Source organism: Ambystoma mexicanum, chromosome 6p (genome assembly GCF_040938575.1).
Source record: "Ambystoma mexicanum isolate Mex_15411 chromosome 6p, UKY_AmexF1_1, whole genome shotgun sequence".
Classification (NCBI taxonomy): domain Eukaryota; kingdom Metazoa; phylum Chordata; class Amphibia; order Caudata; family Ambystomatidae; genus Ambystoma; species Ambystoma mexicanum.
In genome coordinates this window covers 1,040,409,720-1,040,428,419 of record NC_090935.1, presented here as the reverse complement: position 1 = coordinate 1,040,428,419, position 18,700 = coordinate 1,040,409,720, and positions in this window count along the sequence as shown.

Sequence of the window (18,700 nt, the reverse complement as noted above, 5' to 3'; positions counted from 1 at the left end):
TATCTGTCGCGAATGGTGACTTGATTTAGGCCCCTGTAGTCTATGCATGGTCGTAGTTCAGAGGTGTCTTTCTTTGGGATAAAGAACAAGGAAGCTCCACAAGAAGAATTGGATTCTTGGATAAGTCCGTTTTGTAAATTAGCGTCCAGGTAGTATTTGAGAGCACATTTTTCTGGCATGGATAATGGATACATGCGACCAAAAGGCACCACTGCTTCCGGCGTAAGGTCTATGGAACAATCTTCATTCCTATGAGGGGGTAAGATTCTTGGCAGTGTATCTTGAAACACCTCAGCATATTCCTGGTATTGGAGCGGAACAGAAGACACGGTCACTGTTCGGATGGTGTTGGTCTCTTCTTCATAGGATCTTTTGACAGGAGGTTTCATGCAGTTAGATCCGCAGTATGATGAGTTAAAACTCACTCTGTTGGACGTCCAGTCGATGGTGGGGTTATGCCGTCTCAACCAAGATATCCCGATAAACAGGGGGAAGTGAGCTGCCCTGATAAGATCTAAAACCATATACTCTTGATGATCTCCCAGTTTCATCCTCAATGGAATAGTCTCGTTGATTATGGGACCTGAAGACAAAGGTGTACCGTCCACTCCTTCGACTGGTATGGGTCTTGGCTTAGGTCTTGAGGGTACCATCTTCTTCTTGGCCCAATTTAAGTCGATAAAGTTACCCGCTGCACCGCAGTCCAGCATAGCCAAAACTTCTATGGGTCCTGAATCAGATAGCCAAAGGTGTACTCTGAATACCATGAGTTGATTGTCGTCTGAATCCTCTATTGGTTTGGAAGAGTTGCAAGGGTGGCAGGTGGCACCCCTGTTACTTCCCTTGCATAGGAACGGGGGCTGGAATTTTCCTTCCTCCTGGGTGGTACTTCTGGACAGTTCCTTAAGAGATGTTTGGAAGAACCACAATACATACATAACCCAGCTTCACAACGTCGTCTTCTCTCTTCCTGGGTTAACGGTCCTCGCATGGATCCAATCTGCATTGGCTCTTCCGTAGAATGCGTGTTCCTAGGTGATGGTGATTGGGAAGGCGGTGTGGATGTTTGAGGAACGCTGCGACCTCTTCTTCTTTCCTGACGACGTTCTAGTATCCGATACTCAATCTGTAAAGACAATGTTACCAAATCCTGAAAGGAGGCCGGCCTGGCCACTCTGGCTAGTTCATCCTTAATCTCGTCTTGGAGACCCCGGCGGAAAATGGTCTGTTTTGCTGAGTCCGGCCAGTCGGACTTAGCTGCCAGCCTCATAAAACGGGATATGTACGTCTGTAGGTCTGTGGTTCCCTGCCGTACATCGAGTATTGCTTCCAGAGAGGTGTACAGCACTTCTGGTCGGTCGAATCGTGCTTTAAGCGATTCCACAAAGTGGTCAAAGTTATTTAAGGAGGGATCATTCCCGGTGACCAAGGGAGTGGCCCAGGATAGCGCATTTCCCATAAGATTGGCGATGATGAATCCAACTCTGGATCGAGCGGTGTCATAGGCATAAGGTCTGAAAGTGAAATGGACCTGGCAGGCGTCAAGGAAGTCCTTCAGACCCCCAGGATGTCCGTCGTATTTACCGAAGGACAAAGCCATGGGTGGTAAGTTCCCCTGGTCCTCGCGGCGCAGCACCACCTGCTGCCTCAAGCCGATATTCTCATTACGTAAAGCCTGTACTTCAACCGTAAGGTTCTGCATGGCAGCCACCAGTTCTTGATACTGTTCCAGGGACGCCATGGGTATCTTTAGGCGTTGTATGCTGTCAGGTCCCTGTGTACCCTCCCAATCCTCCTCACCTGATTCCACTGAAGTAAGGTCCTCGGATACAGTACCAGATGGTTTGCTCTTCTGTTTCTTGTCGAAATATGGTCTTTCTTTAGGCTTGTGGTCCTTCCGTTCGTGTAAATAGGGTCTGACTCCCCCGGTGGCCACCTTGGCAGAGCTGGAACCTGCCCTTGGGGGACCCCAGGGAGCCAGCCCCAAAGCAGGGAAAAAGCCAAGTGGCGGAAAAAACCCTGATGTCCAAGAGTCTTGATTGGAGTTAAACGTTCCGGAGTGCAGAGCAGAAACAAATGGGATCTTCAAACTGAAACGTGGCAGCAGGAAGTTTAAGTAGATATTCCCTGGATCGGAAGCAATAGCCTCCAAACAGGATAAACACGGAGAGATTAAAGCAGGTGAGTGGTGCGGTAAGGAATAATTAACACCAAACCCAATAATGCGGAGGTCCGCGTAAGGATCCCTGGTGCACGAGAAGGAGGCGAACAGCAGGTAACGAAGGTAAGAAATGAGCGGCGATAGATGCCGAAATAGTACTAGAAGTGAACCGCAAGACAGCGGAAGAAACCCGGGTTCAAACGGAACGCGGATAGTAGGGATGCCGGCAAGACGCCGAAAGAGGAAAAGGTACGGAAAGACAGAAAGAAACAAACCTTAGTTGGGAGGCAGGAATAAGAGATACACACAGAAAAAACAAGGAAGAAAGTCAGGGCGAAACTGACAGGTAAGAGGACTAAAGTTTAAGTCGCACAGAGCGTTGTGCCAAGAACAACAGATACAACGCAATGAGCGCAGGGGCGGGGTTTGGTAATATACTAGACGCCGCCATGTTGGATGAGGACTAGAGCGGTGGGAGAGCTAAAGTTAATGCCTCCAGCGCTCCCACAGCTTCCACCCGCAGTTCCTGACAGTATACCCCCGTCTCCTCGGAACCCCCCCCCCGGCTTTCCGGGATGAAGTTGATGGAACCTTCTTAGCAATCGGGGGGCATGAATATGGTTGCTTGGTTCCCAGGACCTCTCTTCTACAGGGTAGCCCTTCCAATGCACCAAGTATTGTACCCTGCCCTTACGATATCGTGAATCAACCAGATAGGAAACCTCATACTCATCAGGAACTGGAGCTACAGGTGTTTGCACTCTAAGAAACCGTCTCTGGAAAGGGTCTTCCTTGTGCAGTTTCAGGAGAGAGGTGTGGAAAACTGGATGAACCCTCTGGAGATATTCGGGTAACTTAAGCTTATAGGCCACCGGATTGATTCTGGACAGGACGGGAAAGGGACCCAAATATCTTGAAGAGAATTTACCGGTGTGAACCCATTTTGGCAGGAACTTGGTAGACAACCAGACTAACTGACCTGCTTTCCAGTCTGGGTTGTTACACCGGCCCTTGTCGGCCCACCTCTTTTGTGATTGTTGACTGGATTCGTATGCCTTCTTGGCTAAGGTATGTACTTCATGTAGGTCCTTCAGTATACTGTCTAGGGCAGGTACATTGGTTTAAGGTCTGTTATTCCAAGGTAAGTGTTGAGGATGATAGCCATAGGTACAGTAAAAAGGGCTCATCTGGATGGTTGTATGGAAGGAATTGTTATAGGCAAATTCTGCCTTTCGAAGGAATCGAAACCATTTGTCCTGCTGGGGGCTACAAAAGCATCTTAGGTACTGTTCGAGGCTTGCATTAAGACTCTCCGTCTGCCCGTTACTCTGGGGATGGTATCCTGAAGAAAGAGCCCTGTGAATACCCAATGATTGACAGAGCGCTGACCAGAACCTGGAGGTGAACTGAGAACCTCGATCCGATACTATGGTCCTGGGTAAACCATGAAGACGAACCACATCACAGAGGAAAGTGGCTGCGGTTTCTGGTGCTGTCGGTATATGGGAGAAGGCGGAGAAATGAGCTAGTTTACTGTAGGAATCTACCGTAACCATGATTACGGTCTTACCATATGATCTGGGGAGGTCAACCATGAAGTCTGTGGAAACGTGCTCCCACGGACGTTCTGGCAACTGTGGCTGTTGCAATAATCCAACCGGTTTCCCCGTTTGGTACTTGCTAGAGGCGCAAACAGGGCAAGAGGATACGTATTCCTGTACGTCCTTCCTAATGGTGGGCCACCAGAAACCCCTGTGAAGTAGCTCGTATGTCTTCCTGATTCCAGGGTGGCCTACCAGGGGGGCATCGTGACACCAGGAAAGCACCTGTCTCTGTAACGGCTTAGTGGGAATAAAGAGAGCAGAATCATGGTAAAAGAGACCATCACTAGCCTGAGTAACAGTAGAAGGTAATCCGGCTTGCACATTATACCCTGGGATCAGATCCTGAAGAAAAAGGGAGGCTGCTGCAACTATCTTAAGGTCCGGAAACACCAATTCGTGATTCTTATCGTTCCCTGAGTCGTTCCCGTATCTGCGGGACAAAGCATCAGCCTTATGGTTCTCCGAACCTGGAATGTGAGTGATTATAAAGTCAAATTGTAAGAAGAAGTAGGCCCACCTGGCATGACGGGCATTTGTGCATTCCATCTGTTGAAGGACTTGTAGGTTGCGGTGGTCGGTGCGGATTAGGAAGCTATGGGCCGCACCTTGCAGGAGATGGCGCCATTCTTGGCAAGCTAACTTGATAGCCAACAGTTCTCTCTCAAGGACAGAATAGTTCCGTTCACTGCTGGTCAACGTTTTAGAGTAGTAGGCAACCGGGTGTTCTTCCCCATCATCTGCCTTCTGGAGTAGAATGGCCCCTACTGCCCCAATGGAAGCGTCTGTTTCCAAGATGAACTGTTTAGCCTGATCTGGTTGGACGAGAATGGGAGCTGAAATAAACAAATCCTTTAGTCTTTGAAAGGCTTCTCTGGGTCTTATGTCAAAGATGAATTTGACTCCCTTTTTTAGAAGAGATGAGATGGGTAACACTATGTTGGAAAAATTGGGTATAAAACGTCTGTAAAAATTTGCCAAACCAAGAAACCTTTGTACTTCTTTGACGTTCGAGGGTTCCTTCCATTCCACTATGGCCTTTATCTTCCTTGGGTCCATCTCGATGCCGTCCTTAGATAGGATGAAACCTAAGTAGGATATAGTGGTCACCTCGAACTCACACTTCTCTGGTTTGACCAGCAGTTGATGTATTTGTAGACGATGTAGTACCTCCTTGACAAGTCGGCGGTGGTCTTGTAAAGTGCGAGAAAATATCAATATATCGTCTAGGTAGACGACCACAGACAGAAACAGCATGTCCGAAAATATCTTATCCATGAACCGTTGGAATTTAGCTGGCGCATTTACCAGCCCAAAGGGCATCACCCTATATTCAAAGAGCCCCAAAGGGGTACGAAAGGCAGTCTTCCATTCGTCGCCTTTTCTTATCCTCAAACGATGGTATGCACCTCTTAAATCAAGCTTGGTAAAATAGACAGCCCCCTGGACTGCCTCCAGGACTTCTCGTATCAATGGCATAGGGTATCTGTCGCGAATGGTGACTTGATTTAGGCCCCTGTAGTCTATGCATGGTCGTAGTTCAGAGGTGTCTTTCTTTGGGATAAAGAACAAGGAAGCCCCACAAGAAGAATTGGATTCTTGGATAAGTCCGTTTTGTAAATTAGCGTCCAGGTAGTATTTGAGAGCACATTTTTCTGGCATGGATAATGGATACATGCGACCAAAAGGCACCACTGCTTCCGGCGTAAGGTCTATGGAACAATCTTCATTCCTATGAGGGGGTAAGATTCTTGGCAGTGTATCTTGAAACACCTCAGCATATTCCTGGTATTGGAGCGGAACAGAAGACACGGTCACTGTTCGTATGGTGTTGGTCTCTTCTTCATAGGATCTTTTGACAGGAGGTTTCATGCAGTTAGATCCGCAGTATGATGAGTTAAAACTCACTCTGTTGGACGTCCAGTCGATGGTGGGGTTATGCCGTCTCAACCAAGGTATCCGGATAACCAGGGGTAAGTGAGCTGCCCTGATAAGATCGAAAACCATATACTCTTGATGATCTCCCAGTTTCATCCTCAATGGAATAGTCTCGTTGATTATGGGACCTGAAGACAAAGGTGTACCGTCCACTCCTTCGACTGGTATGGGTCTTGGCTTAGGTCTTGAGGGTACCATCTTCTTCTTGGCCCAATTTAAGTTGATAAAGTTACCCGCTGCACCGCAGTCCAGCATAGCCAAAACTTCTATGGGTCCTGAATCAGATAGCCAAAGGTGTACTCTGAATACCATGAGTTGATTGTCGTCTGAATCCTCTATTGGTTTGGAAGAGTTGCAAGGGTGGCAGGTGGCTCCCCCGATACTTCCCTTGCGTAGGAACGGGGGCTGGAGTTTTCCTTCCTCCTGGGTGGTACTTCTGGACAGTTCCTTAAGAGATGTTTGGAAGAACCACAATACATACATAACCCAACTTCACGACGTCGTCTTCTCTCTTCCTGGGTTAACGGTCCTCGCATGGATCCAATCTGCATTGGCTCTTCCGTAGAATGCGTGTTCCTAGGTGATGGTGATTGGGAAGGCGGTGTGGATGTCTGAGGAACGCTGCGACCTCTTCTTCTTTCCTGACGACGTTCTAGTATCCGATACTCAATCTGTAAAGACAATGTTACCAAATCCTGAAAGGAGGCCGGCCTGGCCACTCTGGCTAGTTCATCCTTAATCTCGTCTTGGAGACCCCGGCGGAAAATGGTCTGTTTAGCTGAGTCCGGCCAGTCGGACTTAGCTGCCAGCCTCATAAAACGGGATATGTACGTCTGTAGGTCTGTGGTTCCCTGCCGTACATCGAGTATTGCTTCCAGAGAGGTGTACAGCACTTCTGGTCGGTCGAATCGCGCTTTAAGCGATTCCACAAAGTGGTCAAAGTTATTTAAGGAGGGATCATTCCCGGTGACCAAGGGAGTGGCCCAGGATAGGGCATTTCCCATAAGATTGGCGATGATGAATCCAACTCTGGATCGAGCGGTGTCATAGGCATAAGGTCTGAAAGTGAAATGGACCTGGCAGGCGTCAAGGAAGTCCTTCAGACCCCCAGGATGTCCGTCGTATTTACCGAAGGACAAAGCCATGGGTGGTAAGTCCCCCTGGTCCTCGCGGCGCAGCACCACCTGCTGCCTCAAGCCGATATTCTCATTACGTAAAGCCTGTACTTCAACCGTAAGGTTCTGCATGGCAGCCACCAGTTCTTGATACTGTTCCAGGGACGCCATGGGTATCTTTAGGCGTTGTATGCTGTCAGGTCCCTGTGTACCCTCCCAATCCTCCTCACCTGATTCCACTGAAGTAAGGTCCTCGGATACAGTACCAGATGGTTTGCTCTTCTGTTTCTTGTCGAAATATGGCCTTTCTTTAGGCTTGTGGTCCTTCCGTTCGTGTAAATAGGGTCTGGCTCCCCCGGCGGCCACCTTGGCAGAGCTGGAACCTGCCCTTGGGGGACCCCGGGGAGCCAGCCCCAAAGCAGGGAAAAAGCCAAGTGGCGGAAAAAACCCTGATGTCCAAGAGTCTTGATTGGAGTTAAACGTTCCGGAGTGCAGAGCAGAAACAAATGGGATCTTCGAACTGAAACGTGGCAGCAGGAAGTTTAAGTAGATATTCCCTGGATCGGAAGCAATAGCCTCCAAACAGGATAAACACGGAGAGATTAAAGCAGGTGAGTGGTGCGGTAAGGAATAATTAACACCAAACCCAATATTGCGGAGGTCCGCGTAAGGATCCCTGGTGCACGAGAAGGAGGCGAACAGCAGGAAACGAAGGTAAGAAATGAGCGGCGATAGATGCCGAAATAGTACTAGAAGTGAACCGCAAGACAGCGGAAGAAACCCGGGTTCAAACGGAACGCGGATAGTAGGGATGCCGGCAAGACGCCGAAAGAGGAAAAGTTACGGAAAGACAGAAAGAAACAAACCTTAGTAGGGAGGCAGGATTAAGAGATACACACAGAAAAAACAAGGAAGAAAGTCAGGGCGAAACTGACAGGTAAGAGGACTAAAGTTTAAGTCGCACAGAGCGTTGTGCCAAGAACAACAGATACAACGCAATGAGCGCGGGGGCGGGGTTTGGTAATATACTAGACGCCGCCATGTTGGATGAGGACTAGAGCGGTGGGAGAGCTAAAGTTAATGCCTCCAGCGCTCCCACAGCTTCCACCCTCAGTTCCTGACAGTCTGCAGGTGGCTCTTCCTCCTTCGACTGTTCGAACATTTTCCAAAGTTCTTGAACAGCAAGGCATTTTTCTAGTTTCTTGCCTGTATATGTGGCATACAAGTAGGTCGTCATAAGCTGTAAAACTGCTTTGGATAAGGACCCATTTTGTGGCCACGGCATAAACATCTTGTGGGCAGTACCCTTAACCCACTCGGTGCTATATTTGGGTATACTTGGGTGCATGTTTCGGCAGTTGCTTACATAAGTGTGCTAATGGTGTAATTTCTTCCATGCTTAAATCTTTTCTACTTTCCTCTTAAACACCACTTTTCAATGCTTCCATGCAACTTTAACACTGTCAACAATATGAGCGAGCACCAAACACTGCAAGCTCCAATCCAATGTTTTCCCGCCAAAACTTTTGTATCTACAATTTACTCAAAACATCATTTCGAGTGTGATTCCCACTCAACTATAGAATCGCATGAAATCCTTTTCAATTCAAATAACAAGTAAACAAAATTCCTTACATGTGACATACAACATAACACGTATGACAGACACTTGACAGACTAGACAGACACCAGATGGACACAAATATCTCTGCCTCTTATTCATACCCCGACATGGAGTTTAAACGAACCCCTTTTACGAAGTCTTTAAACGTGGTAGTAGCCCAGTCGTCCCCTATTATTTGGGGCTCTGAGTTCACGTTTCTTCTGACCGCTATATTAAAGCACAGGAATAAGGCGTATACTCTCTCTCCTCAGGTTTCCGCCCTGGTGTTGTCTAACTTCTCAGGTGTCCACCCTGGTATTCTCTAATTTCTCAAGTGTCCACCCTGGTATTCTTTAATATCTCAGGTTTCTACCCCGGCATTCTCTCTCTTCTCGGGTGTCTACCCCGGTATTCTCTCTCTTCTTGGGTATCTACCCTGGTATTCGGTCTCTATTCAATTATTCTCGAGTCATTATCCCTTTATATATATAGAGTCTTCTCTATTTCTGACTATTTTGTTTTCTCTATCTCCCTCCTTTACCTTTTCCCTTACTTGTTCTAATGCCTATGACATTTGCCAAAGCATTACATTTTTGTTTCACTCACCGCTCGCATAGTTCCTCTCTGGATCCTCAGGTTCATCGCCTCTGTTACCGCCTCATTCAGTCTATCGTCTGTTCCACTGCCCGTAGGAATGAAAGGGTTTATGTTTATAAAACGGGTCCCTTCAGACCTACTGCAGTTTTTGGATAGATTTAAACTATCATTGTCCACAGGAAGCTTCACAGTCTACTCGGCCAAATAGCAAAGGACTTGTGATATTGCCAAAGACCTAGAGTTACTTCCTGTCGACGGTCAATAGGTGTCTTATTTTAATCAATAATCAATAATTGATGGTCAAAGGCATCCTCTGCTACCAAGTGTACAGGAGGGCGGAGCAAACTCTGACAGGCCCATGGGATCAGAGCTCACCCTCGAGTACTTTAAGACGAGATAGATGCACTTTGAGGTGGATGGGGTGCAGGATTCTCTTACTCAAACACCAATCAATAAAGACAACTCAATGGTTTGGCAAAGGGAAGTCAGTTTAATGACAAGCACAAAAAACGGAGAAACAATAGGAGATCATCAGTGATGCGATCGCCCGTCTCGCTTCAACTTCCAAAATCTTCATTCAAACAGCGATTCTTATAGGCAAAATTCGTCATCATTGACGTGTAACACTTAAAATTTCGTCATGCAAGTCTATTGGTTGGAAAAGGTAACGAAAGTATAGGTACTATATCTGTACATGGTAATGGGGTGTGAGGATTGGATAACTCTTATCGGGTGGGTGTCTATGCCCATCCCTCTACATCACTCATGCCAATCGTCACTACAAGTATGACGTCTCATTGGTTCTACTAGCTATAGGACCCAGATTACTTAGCCCATTGTGATTGGGTCGGTTACACCCCTAGGCATAAATCTCCACTTTAATTAGCAGCATGCAGAATTTTCACACAGATGCGGTATGCCCCAAGATTCACCCTGCCTCCCTTTCATCAATCAGTACTTTAGGGCTATGTGTCAACTAGTTGGTTGAGGATGACCTCGAAACTGTAGCTTCTTATCAGGAAAAGTTATGGCATCCTCTGGTTTTGGGTGACATCAGATGTTGGTACCTCTTCGCGCCTGGCTGGTCACGTGTTAGTACACCGTGAAGCTGCTTCATTTTCCATCTATTTGCATATTTGATTCTCCCTTTGGCCTTGCCACCTGCCTGGGCCTCCTTATCTCGACCTTCACAGGTAGGCTGCTATGCTCTTAAGTTTCGATTCTTCGGAGTTGCCGCTCTCCTCCCTTCCTTGGGTTGACCTTGAATTCCTAGGCATGAACTGCTTCTTGCTAAGTTTCGATTCCACTCTTTTTTCTGGTTTTGTGCTTGTACATGAATCCTGGCCTGTATGACCTCTATCATCCTGGGCTTAATTCTACTTTTGTATAAAGTGGACTGCACTTATATAATGTGCTTCATTCAGGTAGATATATATAGTTGGTGCTTGCCACTCTATTCTTCTACTAAGTATAGCAAGCCACACTGTTTTCTTAGCTTCTTGCATTACAAGCCTATGTACAGGCGTTAGCTTTTTGCATACTTTCATCCTGCTTTACAGTTACGTTTCTTTATATTTCAACATCATCTCTACTTCTGTGTCTGTGATATCTTTATCCATGGTGTTTCGTCTTAGTGTGTCATCTTTTTGGTTGTTGTTTCGTTTATCTGTACGTCTGCCCAGGCCCCTTGTCGTCACTATTCACCTTTGATTAAGGCCCTTTGGGTCTCTTCTGGTACAGTTTGAAAGTCGTCTTCATTTCGTGTCAGCTGCTGGTACAGTTGTCTCAATGGGTACCATGCTGCCCATGGTTGTCTGATTATTGGCACTTCAACAGGTGTTGCTCTTCTGATGGGAACTGGGCAGAGCCCCAGTGCTGCTCTCTGTTGGTTTATTTGCTCCTCATACGTCACATATCTCGTTGAGTATGTTCCTGGTGCTTCAATATGGGCGACTGGAGTGCAGGCCATATCTGGGACCTCCTCTACAAACTTCATGATTAAGCTTTGTATTGATAGAGTGATATATTTTAACTAACATAAGGCTTAAAACTCTTTCTCTCTTACATGTCAAAGGAGGGATATCTGGCCTGTCATTGTCTTGGGCCCTAAAAGCAGATCTCTGGTGCACTGCTCTACACTGCAGCACTTCAAACTGGTCAGCATGGGGCTCCCAAATTCCCAAAATAAGAGTGCATTCCAGCATTGGAGGAGCTGGAATACACGACAGCTGTGTATACTCTCCAATTAACCTCTTTATGCACATGTATGCTGCATGAGTCAAATGGGCATTGAGGCCACCAAGTACCATTACATCTGACGGCCAATATCCCAGGGGACAGTCTCCATGAACCTATTCTCAAAGTTGAGGAGCAAGATCATGGTCACAGCATTCCTTGGCCTGCACTGGGCATCAGGAGCATTGCGTCCTGCTTGGAGCAGTCAGCTCAGTCATAAGCTGCACAGGAGATGTACCGCTGGCTAGTTAGGGATCCAGAGAGGAGAATGCTGAATTTCCCCAGGGCTTCTCAAGGATACAGCCCAAAGTATCCAAGAATGTGGCAGATGGCCTGGGACGCAGGGCCAGAGCACCTGGTTTGTGGGTTCTCGTCTGTGCATAACTTTTTACTTCTTGCGCTCCTATCACCCACAGTGAGCTGTATTAAAGCTTGCATGCGGTACTCTGGGACTGTCGCAGCTTATCTCTGCGACAGCACGTTTGCAATGATAAAGCCTATCATGGCCTGTCAGGCTCTCAAGAGTAGAACACACCAAGCTCCCAGCCCAAGTTGGTCATTCCTCCAGGACAGGCCCAACTGTCTGACGATGGCATGTGTGGGCGGTATAAGAGTTAAGAGGATACAGGTGGTGTGTAGGGAAACCAGGAGTTGAAGTATCTAGGTATTGGGAAACATACGGTCAAGCTTGCCTGGCTTCGGTGTACCTTTGAATGTTTTTTTGTTTGCTTTATTTTATGTCTATTGCACTCACTCTACATCTGCATTCACTTTAAATGAGCACTGGCCTGTGCATTTTTTAATAACATGTGTCTTGTCGCCTGAGTGACCTCTCTGACTCACTCCTACGTTCACTTCTTTTGACATAACACAAAAGTTGAAGATTTTGAGCATTCTGCATGTAGTACAATTTAACTGAATTACATTACACGTGCGACGTCAATGCCCACCAAAAGCAACTTACATGCTGCTAGTGAAAATGCTTTGCTTTTAACAGGATTGCTGAATGTGGATTACAGCCCTTTCTATTTACATCACATGTGTCATGTAGGTCTGAAAGGCAAATACGTAGTTACGACACTGTGTGTGTTTTTGTAAGAGACTCACTTAAAATACTAACAAATTGTAAAGCAACACTATAGATTGTAATACAAAAGCGAGTTTACAGACCAATTTCTTTAATTACAAGTGGTCTGATAGTAATACCCTGTAATTAAGCTTAAAGGATCTTTAATCCTCATTTAATTCTGTGAGATTCTCATGTTCCCCGAATAGAACTGCAGAAAACGTAATGTTATGTTTTTTTTATTTATTGGATATTTGTAAGGCGTTTCATGGTGTCACAAGACAAAAAAGGGTGGGGGGACAAGGAAGAAAGATAATAAGAATGGTCCTACTAGGCCTTGTAATATTCGGATCGCGCAAGTGCAGTAATAGGAAGTGCTAGGGAGAGGAGAGGAGTGCCGGTCTGCACGAAATGCGAAGTGCTAGGATGGGAAAAGGGAAGTGCAGGGTAAAGAGGAGAGAGTGCAAGTGAAAAGGAGGGAATGTTGGAGGGGGCGAGTGCTAAGGGGAGGCCAGGAGGCAAGTGCCAGGGATTGCATGGGGTGCATGGGGTGAGGGTCCGCATACTAAGTGCAAGGAACTCCTGCGTCCAAGAGAGAGACTCCTGCATAGGAGAGAGATCTAGCCCCCACTTTCTGCTTTGAAAAGCATCTGATCTGCAGAGAGTTGGAGCTAGAAGACTGAAGGGATCTAGCAGGGAGGTATTTAGGGAAAGAAAAATGTATGTAACGAGGTCCCAGGCCTCAGAAAGCCTTGTGGATGATGTAGAGGGACTTGAACCTGTTCCTAGCAGCAACCGGGAGCCAGTGGAGAGATTTTAGTGCTGGAGAGATAGATGTGGTCACTGGGCTTGAGGCTAAGGATAAATCTCACAATCCTATTCTGGATTAGTTAAAGGGGGCGAAGGGAGGATAAAAGAAGATTGAGGAAGAGGCTTTTGCAGTAGTCCAGCCTAGAGATGATAACAACTCTGGAGACATTGATTTTCTGTGGGAAGGTGTAGAAAGGGAAAATGCCCCATTGGAGGTGCAGCTGATAGTGGGCCTTCTTGGCAAGGTCCACAATGTGAGGGGAGAAGGAGAATGAGGAGTCAAAGATGACAATAAGGTTTTTTGCCTCACAAGAAGGTGAGGGAAGAGGACCGATAGAAGGTGGCAGTGTGTAGGAGAAAAGGAGGGAGCTGGGGCCCCAATGGGAAGGATCTCTGTCATACTGGCATTAAGGCAGAGATCATTGGCAGCACACCATGCCTCAATAGCAGACAGTCAGGGATGAGAGAGGAGGAAGAAGAGGGAGTAGAGGAAACATGAAGGAGAGCTGTATGTTGTCTGCATAACACTGTAAATGAGGAGAGAAGGAGGAGATCAGGTGGGCCAGAGAGGCAAGGTAGATGTTGAAGAGTCATAACGATAGAGTCTTGAGGGACACCGCAGATGGAGAGTGGGATAGGGGAGAGAAAAGAGCCCAGTTGAACCTGGGAAGGTTGGTTGGAAAGTAAAGAGTTCAGCCAGTCCAGTGCCAGGCCCGTGATGCCAAGGATGTCACAGAGCTGATTTGTACGGGTGGTGTGATTGACTGTGTCAAAGGCAGAGGAAATATCCAGAAGGATAAAAAAGGATGGAGAGTTGGAATCGAGCTTTAAGAGCAGGTCTTCAGGGGTGTTCAGTTGAGCAGTTTCCGAGCCTCTGGATGCTCTCAAGCCAGAATGGTGGTTGTGGAGACAACCAACAGATTCAGTGTGATGGATCAGTTGGGAGATGACCAGCTTCTCCATGAGTTTGTCCAGAAAAGGGGTAATGGAGAGAGAGAGCAGTAATTAGTCGGGCAGGAGGGATCAGGTGAGGGCTATTTGAAGAGAGGATGCACAAGGGAGTGCTTGAGGCAGAGTGTGAAGGAGCCTGTGGCAAAGGAGTGATTACAGAAATCAGCCAAGGCATAAGGGAGGCAATGTTATCCTTGATAGTTCTGGAGGAGTAGGGGAGCACCTGTTTGGAGGAGACAATCATAGAGAGGACTTGTCAATAGACTTCATCCAGTGATATGGGCAAGAAAGATGAGAGTAGGAGGGAAGAGGAGAGGAGGGCCACGGTTGACCTGAGAGCTGGGCAGGGAATAGGTAGAAGAGTAGAGGAGAGTGAGGACAGGATGTCCTGAGATTTGGTTAAGAAGTGGGAGGCCAGTGAAGTACAGAGGGTCAGAGATGGCAGGGGAGAAGTGGAGACTGCTGTAGTATTGGGGAGTTCCTTGCAGATTTTAAACAGTTTGCCATGTTGTTAGTGGCCCCAGAGATGCAGGCTTGGATATGGGCCCACTTCTTTGAGCAGATGAAGAGTCTGTATTGCCTTTGGAGCATGCGGCAGGCCAGTCTGTCAGAGGATGTGCCTGATGCCTGCCTCTTCCGCTCAGCATTTCTGCACTTGTGTTTCAGAGAGGCTAGGTCCGAGTCATATCCGGTGTTGTGCTTGAAGGCAGGTTTCATGCGGATCCTCATGACAGGGGCAAGAACGTCCAGTGTGTTGGTGATAGAGAGATGAAGATGAGAAAGGGCAGAGTAAGTGTGGGAGTCTGTGGCAGGAGTGGGAGTGGTAATGCTAGTGCAGCCAAAACAGCAACTGAAACTCGCTTCATTGCTAGAATGATGGAAAAGAAGACTGGCAGTGCAGGCAGAGGTTTAACCAGGGGACCTAAGAGATTCAGGTGAGAGGACAAGTGAGAATGGTTAGACCAGGAGAGAGGTGTAGTGAGAGGGTTGGAGATGGAGATGTCTGCTGAGATGAGAGCATTTAAGGTATGTCTGGCTAAGTGTGTCAGACAGCACAATTAATGGTAAGGGAAAGAAAGTCACAAAGGCTGCGTAAGGGTCCAGTGGCAGAATCAGGAGAGTCAAGTTGAATATGGAAGTCTCTGAGGAGGAGAAGCTTGGAGGAGGTGGCAAGAAGAGAAGATGTGAGGTCAGACCACTCTGAGAGAAAGAGGGAGACCGGACCAGCGGTCATGTACATGGTGGCGAGAGTCAACAAGAGGGTTGGAGAGACACCACGCCTGCAGATGAGGCATTTCGAACGAAGAGTAGGTCTGAGTAGGAATGATAGTAGCAGGGACCATTCAGGGAAAATCAAGGCCACTCCGTCTCCAGACCGGTTAGGCCTGGGCTGAGATAGCATCCTGAGGCCCTCAGGGAGAAGTGTGTCAAAACAGTGACAGAACTGGCAGGGAAAAACCTCTCAGTGAGAGCAAGAATGTCAAGGTCAAAGTCATATATTACAGTAGTGTTTAACAGCAGAGCGAGAGTTGAGGGTAGCTAGTTGGAGCTGGCTGCCACCTTTAAGGTCTTCTGAGGAGGGGTACAGGGATGCAGTGCACCCATCAGTGGTGGAAAAGTGGCAAGAGGTGGAAGACAGAGGAGTGGTAGGTGAAGGGAGGAAGATAATGAATGATAGAAGGTGCCTATCAAGAAGTAGGAGGTTGAGCTGAGAGCCCTGGTCCATGACAGTGCCAATGACAGTGCCATTCTGATAGATATTAATGATGCACCTAGAGGATGAGAAGCATACCAAGAGTACTTCCCATCTGGTATAACCATTAATGGACAACAAAGCAAAAAAGGAGAGGACAGAGACCATGTGGGGTGTCCATAGGTCCAGAGAGGGAACGACAAAGAGGATGTCTTTGACAGTCTGCCTGGACGAAGCATTGCCATAGGTGTCAGTGATGGGCAGGCCTGGATTGGAGACCAGGAGATCTTTTTTTTTTTTTCATGCTTCGAGAGAGAGGTAGGCTAGGTGATAGAGTAGCGGTTAGAGTAGATAGGAGAGATGGAGAGATCCATGGAGCGAGAGAGCAGGGAGATGGAAAAGGGGAGAGAGAGAGAGACAGTGAAACTCCAGTGCAAGGAGAAACTGTGCAATACACAACAAACTCACCAGATGCCCAATATGTATACTGCTCCCATCACCACCGTAGTGGTCTGATGGTGCCTCAACTTGTCCTAAATGTGGCATATTGTGCAAGACCTTAGTGGGTGGAGAGGAAGGGGGGTTTGGAGAGGAGGTGATAGTAAAGAGAAACTAGGCAATAGAATGATCACAAACAGAGAAGGAAAACAATTGGGATAAGTGGGAGAGGATATGGTTGTGAAAGTAGGGATGCAGGTTTCTTAAATGTGGTAAAGTATCGGTAAGTATGAGTGCAGGACTGCGGTGCATACAGCTCGGATTAAAGCAGAGTTTTATTGTGATGACAATAGCTAGAACTGACAAAGCGTGGTACTGGATGTAGTTAGATGGTGAGTGGTTGTTTGTAGGAGGTGCTCAAGCAGACCCTAGTAATGTGAAGATTTTCACCAGATTAGTTTGTAAGAAGCAATCCCTGCATCAAGAGAGAGCACTGGGTAGCCCAAGCCAGCTGACAGGAATGTTGGCACCCAGAGTTGAATGAGTATATGCTTGGGGAGTGCATGAGGAAAGTGGCAGGGTAGGGGAGGAGAAGAGGAGACATTATGGACTTGTGTCCAGTAATATTAGGTTTTGTAAGCTATGAGCTAGGTATAATTCACTCTAACGTAATAAAATGACACTCAGAACAAAACAGCTCATGCGACAAGCACTTCAAGCTAGGAAGACAAGTACAGTCCTAAGTGTAATCAAGCGGATACTTGCAGGATAAACTTGAACACATTTTAGATAACCAACAGTACCTTCCTCCAGATCAGACCAAAAGCAACCACAGGGCAATATGCCTTCTCATGAATGCTCATTTTGTGTTTCAAATGATAACAACATCTATTAACTACTCCTTTAAGGCAGCACAGGTTCACTCTTTCTTCTGCCCGATTAATTTAGACAACTTCACCAAAAAGAGGCAGGGAAGAATCACCCTCATAGATGAGATAACCTTGACAATGACATTTCCCTCCACCAGCATCATGATTATGAATCCCCCCTGCATTTTAATTCATGGTTACCACAAGGATGTTATATTTGAAAAGGATTTAGGTGTGTGCTTCTGTGCAAAGTGCTAAAGGACACAAAGTCTGTGTTTAGATCAGTAGTATTCAGACTTGCGAACCTTCCACCGTGTCATAGTGAACCTGGGCATGTTGAAGCCAAAGTCATTCTGCTTATTCCAATAAGCCCACCACAACATTTGGGAGTGGTTGTATGTCAGAAATCTGTATCTGTCAAGTTTGCAAAAACTCCCTGAAATGTGAGTAAAACAACCTCAGGGGTTTTTGGTTCGCTCATTTATGTCATAGTTGCCACAAGATTTTTTTTTTACTTCACCAACCCCCAGGCTTATGATTCTGGGAAAAGTGCTTATGGAAAAAAAACTGTCTTTGGGTCAGCAGTTGTCAGGCTTCTGAGCCTCCCACATTGTTTTGGTGAGCAGAGGCATGTTGAAACCATACCCAAGAAACACATATGGCAAAGCATTTCTACTCACTCCCCTGAATCCTGAATGGCCACTAACAGTCAGGTTCAATAGATGGGAGAGCTGAAAGGAAATATTTACACATTTAACTGAGGGTGGGTTTTCTGCCACAGCTTCCATAGGAGCAGAAGCCCTGGTTCAGGCTTTCTGGAGATTGCAGTGTACTGCTAGGGCCCTAAATGGTTACAGTTGTGTGTGAGGCAGAACTCGTATTATGCCGAGGAGGGCCTATATGAGAGACAATTTAAATTATCCAGCCTTTGAATAGCCATCTCAATCTGGTTTTCAGTTACTGTGCGATGTTAATAAAAGGCATTGGGCCTCATCAGAAGGTTGGTGCTCCGGTAAGAACGGCACCGGTAAGGCAATACCGGCATCCATTACCGGGCCGGTGTATCATGACCCTAGATGCCGTTGCTACTGGCATCGCCAAGGACCCGCTGTGGCCGTGCACCACCGTACCGGCACACGGGCACGCGCGCATATGGGGAGGCCTTAATACCGGCATCGCGGACCACCCGTAAACAGCAAACTGCTGTGTAACCAAGTGCCACAGGTGCACTCAATCAGCACAGGTGGAGGCAATGGAGTCAGGGTCAGCACAAAAGGAACACACCCACACACCACACCCCCCTCCAAGGCAAAATGCTACCACTTGTACTTGCCATACTGGGCCTGGAGGACATGCCTGCACTGCTACTCCTTGAGCAGGCAGTACAACAGGAAACACAGACGAGACGCCGGAGGAGAAGGAGGGTGAGACATGCCCAGCAAATACCACCAGTGCAGGCAGTCGTTCCCCGCAGACAGCCAACAATCCAACGTATAAGGTCCAATCCATTTGACTTAACCCCAGCACAGATCCACACCCTGTACCGCCTGGACAGACACACCATCACCAACATAGTGGAATTAATACAGGACGACTTGGTCAGCCTGATCAACATCCGCACAG